This window comes from Chrysochloris asiatica, unplaced genomic scaffold, assembly GCF_000296735.1.
Source record: "Chrysochloris asiatica unplaced genomic scaffold, ChrAsi1.0 scaffold00015, whole genome shotgun sequence".
Classification (NCBI taxonomy): Eukaryota; Metazoa; Chordata; class Mammalia; order Afrosoricida; family Chrysochloridae; genus Chrysochloris; species Chrysochloris asiatica.
Genome location: NW_006408533.1, coordinates 7,690,125 through 7,698,077, shown reverse-complemented (window position 1 = coordinate 7,698,077; position 7,953 = coordinate 7,690,125).

Here is a 7,953-nt window from a genome sequence, read left to right as displayed (position 1 = left end):
TGGGCCTTTTTAATTTTTTTTCGTTTTTGTTTTTTAAACTTTTTATTATGAATCAACTAAAGGTTTATAAAGTAGATCAGCAATTTTATATTCAATAAATCATATGCACTTGTTTCATCTCATCCCACTTCCTCCCTGTGTTTCTTGCTTCCATGTTACCTTCTTTCCCAACCTTTCTGAACTTTGTCCTTGAGTAAATAGTCTTGAATGGTTGACTATTCTGTGGTGTGCGTGCCTCACAAGTGTTATTGTTATCTCTATAGACCTATCTAGGTCCTGGAGTGATGTTGTGGGTTAACGAGCCGGACTGCAAAATTGGTTTGAACCGCAAGGTTGATGGTTCAAGCTCAGCAGTTGCTCCTAGGAAACTCTATATAGGGTTGCTATGGGTCAGAACTGACTCAATGACACTTAATGGCAACAACAATAGACCAATTTAAGGAGCTCTGGTAAGGTAGTGGTTATGAGTCAGGCTACTAACCTCAAGTTGAATAGTTTGAAACTACCAACTCTTTCGTGGGAGAAAGATGAGGTTTTCTACTCCTATCAAGATTTTAAAATTTGGAAACCCTATGCAGGATTGCTACGAATTGAAACTAACTCCATGGCATGCCACTACCACCAGAGACCTATCTGTTGCTTGGCTGAAAATTGAGCCATAGGTGCAAGTTCAGTTACAGACCTGAAGGGTGATCAAGGACTAAAGTCTTGGAAGGTCCACAAGTCTCTGTACAACCAGAAATCCTGGTGTTTTTTTATGATTTTGAGTTTTGTTCCACTTTTTTCTCCCTCTATCCAAGGCCTTCTAATGCGGTCCCTTATAGAGCAGTTGGTATTGGTAGGCTTGTACCATCTAGTTCTTCTGGTCTCAGGGTTGTGAAGACTAACGTTCACATGGTCTATTCATCCATTGGACTAATTGTTTCCATGAATATCCAATTTTCATGACTCTCCTCTGGATAGGGACCAACAGTTGCACTGTATGGTCACTCATAAACTTTTAGTATCCCGGTCGCTATTTACCAAAGTTGCATGTAGAACATTATCATTGTGGATTATGTTATGCCAGTTGACCAAGACTATGGTCCTGAACCCAGAGACCCAGCAACTCATTCCCTCAAGAATTTTGGCAATGTCTAAGAAGTTCTTATAACTTTGTACCCTTTATGCTCCACCACATTCATGGTTATATTTGCAACATGTATAAATATTCTCTGTCAAACTTTTATATATTTGTGGACATGCTTCCGCTTTCCCTCCCACACCTGGTCAGCCTGTGTGTCTATTCTTGTATCTACCCATAGATCACTGTTCGCTGTGTATATTTTCAACAACAATAAAATGAATTAATTTTTTTTTTTTAAACTTTAAAAAAAATAGTGAGGAAGGAAAATTATCCATGGACCAGAGAGTAGACACAATAACATGGGTGACAGACAGGCAGTATACTAGAGGGAGGCTAGCAGAGGAAATATGAAAGTAGCAGGAGACATGAGGGGAATACAAAAGTTAAAGTGTTAGAAGTAAATACTGCTAAATGTTGGTATATGGAGAGGATTGCAATCATTGCAATGAAGCAAAATATGTAATTTGTTGAATATAAAACTTATAATCTGCTCTTGGAAACCTTCACTCAATTCACAATAAAATATTAATTAAAAAAAAAAAATGCAAACACACACACACAAACGGGAAAGGTGGAACCTTGAAGTTATAGTGAGGACGAATTGAAGCGCCAGCTTGGTTGTTGTTAAGTATCATCGAGTCTGTTCACACCCATAGCAACCCTGTATAGGGTTTCCGAGGAAAGACTGGTGAGCTTGAACTGCCAACCTTACAGCTCAAAATCCTTTGCAGTCCAGTGCATTAACCCACATTTAATCTCACTGGCCCCATGCCTCATGCTCCCCCCAATATTGTGAGACCTGTGGCACCCACTTCCAAGATGTTAACTACTGCACATCCACTGCTCATCTGCTGTCACTGTCCCGGGATCCCTGGCCCTACAACCTACCTCCTGTAGTTCCTGCCTCCAGCCCAGGCTTCAAGTTGCTGTTGAGAGGGGACTGGGAACCAAGGATGTGGCTGGGGACCCAAGGTGAGGGTCATGCCAACCATAGCCCCACTGTCTTTAAAAGGGACCAGGAGGGATTTGGCTATAGATCAGCACCCCAGCCACTAGTCACACACTTCCAGGGCTGTGGTTGGGAGGGAACAAGCCCCTGGCGTGACGACACTGAGCCAGAGAGAGAAGAGAAGGCAAGAAGAAAAGGGCAGGGCCTGGGAACAGGATCTGAGGACATAAATTAACCTTGACTTCTGACCTTGGTGAGGTCTGATCTGGTCTGCTGCTGCTGGAGTCTTGGGCACTTTGGTTTCTACTCCCTGAGGTCTACCTCTAGTCCCAGATCCTCAGGTTTTAGGTCTATCTTTTGGGAAGGCGGGTTTAGAGTTGAGAAAGAAATCCATCTTCACCTCAAAAAACAAAACAAAAAACCCACAAAGGGTCAGCTCAGAGTTTATGACGACTGAGTTTTGGGATTCCAAAGAACTAACCTTGACAGAGCTTCATAAAGGACATAGTATGATCATGAAGTCTTATTATGAAAACATTTTTAAAAATTCTGAAGACTGCATTGATGACAAAGAGACCAGGAAATTGCCAAGGATTTTTTTTTTTTTTTTTCAATCACGCAATGTATGTGATGCTCATCTCTAAGGCTAACAACGACTGCCCTGTGAGAATTCCATTGGGAAACCTTACCCCATCCAACCAACAGCCCCGATCTTGCCCCTTCAGATTTCTTTTCATTCGCAATATTCAAAGAACCTTGAAAAGGAACACAATTTCAGACTCTCAAGGATGCCCAAACTGTCATTTTGAAAAGGTGTAAATTAAATAGGGCAGAGTTCTTCAGGGGAAGGTTGTTGTTGTTAGTGTCGTCAAGTCAGTTCTGACTCACAGCGACCCTGTATAGGGTTTCCAAGGAGTGACTGGTGAGCTTGAACTTTGCAGTTCAAATGCCCTTGCAGCGTAGCACATTAACCCACAGCGCTACACCAGGACTCCAGGAAAACATTAGGGAAATGAAAACACTGTCAGAAAGATAGTATACAGACTTAGCTGAAGGATATCTCAAAATACAACAGCTTCACATTTATATTTGTATAATCAAGGTGTCTGTGATTTTGTAGTAATACTTTTTAACTTACCTTCATATCTACAATAGAATACTATTCAGATATTAAAATAATATGGATGAACCTTGAAGACATTATGCTAAGTAAAACAAGCCAGACACAAAAGAATATATATGATCCTACTTATATGAAATATGTAGTCCTTGTGTAGTACTGTAGGATAACCACTGGAATGCTAACTTCAAGGTTAGCAATTCAAACCCACCAGCCACTCCTTGTTAATCCTATACCGGGTCACTGTGAGTCAGAACTAACTCGATTGCACTTAACAACAAAAACAACAACATATGAATCTACAGCATAGGTAAGTGCATAAAAGCAGAAAATAGAGAAGATGCCAGGGGCTGAAAGGAAGAGGAATGTGGGAGCTACTGCTTAATGGATTCAGGGTTTCTGCTTGGGATGATCTTTTGGAAAATAGAGGTGATGGTTTTATAACATTGTGAATGTAATTAATGCTACTGAAAATTTTTGCTGTATGTGTTTTACTATAATGCATTTTAAAAGAGGCGAAAGGGGTGAATGATCAGTCATTTCTCAAACTCCCCTACAAGAAGTTTGCATCAGCTTTGAGGCAGGAAAAGAAATATGTGTCCTTGTAATTAAATTTCTCAAATTTGAAAGATAAGAAGGTAATATGATTGCTTTCTCTTTGGATGTGTTTTGTTTTGCCTTCCTTATGTTATTTAACTCTTCTTCATATTTTATATCACCAGAAGCATTACATACAGGAGCTGACTGATAATGTCCCCATTTACTGCCACGATAAACACAAGCAACCAGACGATACAGAAAGCAACCTTTCTCCGAGCAATCTTTCCTCTTGTCTCCTCTGCAGCAAGCTTACCTGCCTCTGGCTTGAATTTATGAGCTAATCTAAGACACACACACACATGCTTTACAAATGCATAAACTGAAGTAATTTATACTTTTTAATTATTCCAAAGTTTAACAAGAAATAATAAACTATTTTGAAAGACTAATTACTAGGGGGGGAAAGGTGAAATAAATAAGCAGAAGTATGTAAAATTATAAATCCTATAATTAAACTGTTTCAATTAGAACAATCAGTCAACTGAAAGGAAACTCAATTTCCTGGTGAGGAAGGAAAAGAAAGGAAGGATCTTTTGCTGGGCACCTCCCCTGAGTTCAGAGAGTGAGCAACATTTCTTCATATTAACTTTCTCCTTTAATTTTCACAATAAGACCAGGAAGGAAGCAGCATTATCCCTATGTAGCTACTGAGGAACCTTGAGGTTTCCATTCACATAAATCAAAATTGGCTGAACTGAATTTGAACCTTGTTTCAACAGATAGTATTGCTTATGCCTTTTCTGCTCCATCTCCAGAAAACATTGCCACAAATGTAAATTGGAGTCATGTAGGGAAATATTGTCTCTTTGTTTTTTCATAACTGCTTCTCAGTATTATAATCATGTAACTTTCAGTCCAACTAGAGGTGCTATTCCATACTTAGTGGAAAGAAATCGCCCTGGGTTCCAAAATCATCCCCCAAATGAATGGAAGGTATAACCATAGAAGATTAAAAGAACAGAGTATTAGTGCTAATAAGAATTTGGCAGATATTTGAATCAATTCATTAACCAGTCTTTCCTCACCCAGTATTAGTCTCATTCTCTATAACTTTAACAATACAGATTATGAAATGAATATAGCCACTCTGAAGAAAATTTATTTAAAATGTTGTTATTATTAAGTATCATCAATTCAGTTCCGACCCTAGCGACCCTGTATAGGTTTCCAAGGAGTAGTTGGTGAGCTTGAACCACAGACATTATTGTTCAAACTGACTTGCAGCCTGGCACATTAACTCACAGCACCTCACCAGGACTTATTAAAATTAGCAGGGAAGAAAATTCAAGCTCTTTTTCCCTGGGAAGAATCCAGGAATAAAAAAGTAGTCTTTATCTATAGGGTTCGATATTATTTTCAAAACTAATAAAAAAAAGTAATTATTCTCCATACTTTAAATACAAAAAATAACCCACAGAGAGGACTAAAGATTTTTCCCAGAGTTCTATACAATGTTTCTCATGAGTAAAATAATGTCTATTTCTGAAATCCAGCTTCTCTCCATTTGGAAACCTTCTTCAATCTGGAACACACTAGATTGTGACTAGTTATTATCTATATTTGACCCATATCAAAATGACTTTTCAGTATTATGGACAAATATACACGTAAAGGTCTATGAAAATTAAAAACTAAATGGTTTGCAACATATTATTCATAGATAATGCAGCATAAGGCACTTTACCCCAGTATAACATAGGTTGTGCCTTTGAATCAGTTCCAACTCATAGCGACCTTGTATAGGGTTTCTGAGGAGTGATGGGTGAGTTTGAACTGCCAACCTTGTGGCTCAAATTGACCTCGGGGTCCAGTGCTTATTCTACAGTGCCACATTTTCTATTTACAGATGGAAAAAAATTATGTTATTGGCAGTGCTTTGACAATAATGAGGAGAACACATTAAAAGGAATATTTCATTTATTCTTGTTGTTGTTGTTGTTGTGTGCCGTCGAGTCGGTTCCGACCCATAGCGACCCTGTACAGGGTTTCCGAGGGTGTAAATCCTTACGGGAGTAGAAAGCCTCATATTTCTCCCGCGGAGCAGCTGGTAGTTTCGAACCGCTGACCTTTAGGTTCACAGCCCGATTCGTAACCACTACGCTACCAGAGAAATCCTAATTCGGTTTAAATAAAATTATGGACACATATTTTCCTTGGATTCAGCAAACTGAAATGACTAATGCAGGATAGCTCCATACTGTGGTAGACAATTTGAACAGTTTCTCAGGGGAAAAGCAAATGAAATAAATAAATAAATAAATAAATAACCGATATCAACGGCAAGACTTACTTTACCCATTGAAAACCAATTACCAAGTCTCTTTTCCACTTCTAACACCTACAGATCTCTCTACACAAAAAATTGGTACAAGAATCTAATGAGAGCCACAAATAAATTTTCAATCCAATTAGAATGCAACCATAACATACAGTGAGCAGTCAAGTATATGTTATGAATTGAATTATGATCTCACCAGAATAGATGTTGAAAACCCTAACCCCTACGGAAAGAAGTACACTCAGAATGTTCCTTAGAAGCCAGGATGGCCAGACTTAGTCTCTCAGACTTTGGACACATGCTCAGAAGGGTCCAGTCCCAGTAGAAGAACATCATGCTTGGTAAAGTGGAGGGTCAGCGAACAAGAGGAAGAATCCCAATGAGATGGATTGACGCAGAGGCAGCAGCAATGGGCTCAAACATAGCAACAATTTTAAGATTGGGTCAGGATTGGGCAGTGTTTTCTTCTGTTGTGCATAGGGTCATTGTGAATCAGTACAGACAAAAGGGCACCTAACAACAACATTTTTACAGTTTTAATTCCATTTGGGAGTAATGTTTATTTTGTTATGTTAATAAGGGCATATCAGTGTATGGTGTGTCTTAAGTCAATGGCCTTTGAGATATAAAGTACAGAAAGGCAAGCAAAGAAGAATGAAGATAGATGAGAAGCTAAATGCCGATTCCAAGAATCCAAGGAAGAGAATCTGGAAAAGGACAAGGAACATCCTTCTAGAGCCACAAATAGAGAAATTCTTTCAACAGGGCTGGCATTCTGAATTCAGACTTCTACTTGTCTTATTTTTTTTTTTTCAACTTTATTTATTTATTTATTTATTTTAAGGTTTTTCTTGTGGATTGAGTGAAAGTTTACAGGGCATATCATCAGTTTTACATTCAACAAATCATATACCTTGTTTCATTACAATGATTATAGTCCCCTCCATGTACCATCAGTTAACAGTATTTCTCTCTATCTGCTTTGTTTGTTGTTGTTGTTAAGTGCCGTCGAGTCGGTTCCGACCCATAGCGACCCTGTACAGGGTTTCCGAGGGTGCAAATCTTTACGGGAGTAGAAAGCCTCATCTTTCTCCCGCAGAGCGGCTGGTAGTTTCGAACTGCTGACCTTAAGGTTCACAGCCCGATTCGTAACCACTACATTTAAAAAAACAAACAACAAAAAAAACCCAACACTCAGGCATATATAATAATTTACATCTGCAAGGACACATTCTACAAGTCTGTCTCCTGGCCACCAGCTCTTAGTCCCTCTCTTCTTAGTCCATGAATCTAGAGTTCTCAGCTGCTCCCCCTTCTCCATGCCCCCATCTCAGCCTCCATCTCTGGCGTTGCTGCTTCTCTGGATAAGGTCCCGCATTCTGTTTGTGCATTCCTCTCTTGATGGTCCTAGGGTCCTCTGTTTCTGGACTGTAAGATTAACCACTTCCCTGTTTTTGTTACAAAACTTCTACCTTTACAATTGTGACAGTCGCAATTAGTCATGATAACAATTATTCACTATTGAATCTTATGAATGTTATCCCCATCTCTTTTCACCAGCCCCATCTAGACAAGATGACATCTACTCAGTGGGGACTCTTTCTTTCCCTTCATACTCTTTAACTAAACTCCCTCTGAAACCTTGTAAGCCAGTCACTTCCTGCCTTTATTGCCCCCTCATTTTAGGTAGCCAATGTCTAAGTTGCCCGTCCCTATCTACCCTGTGTACAGAGGGGAGAGCATTGATACTTGATGTGAAGACTCTTTCCCTCTCTGTTGGTATTTAAAGTAACTACTGCTCTGAGTAAAGGTCAGGTTCATCAAATTGAAGCAATTTACCGTTGTTTCTTTTATCCAAAAAAAAAAAAATGTTTTTTTTA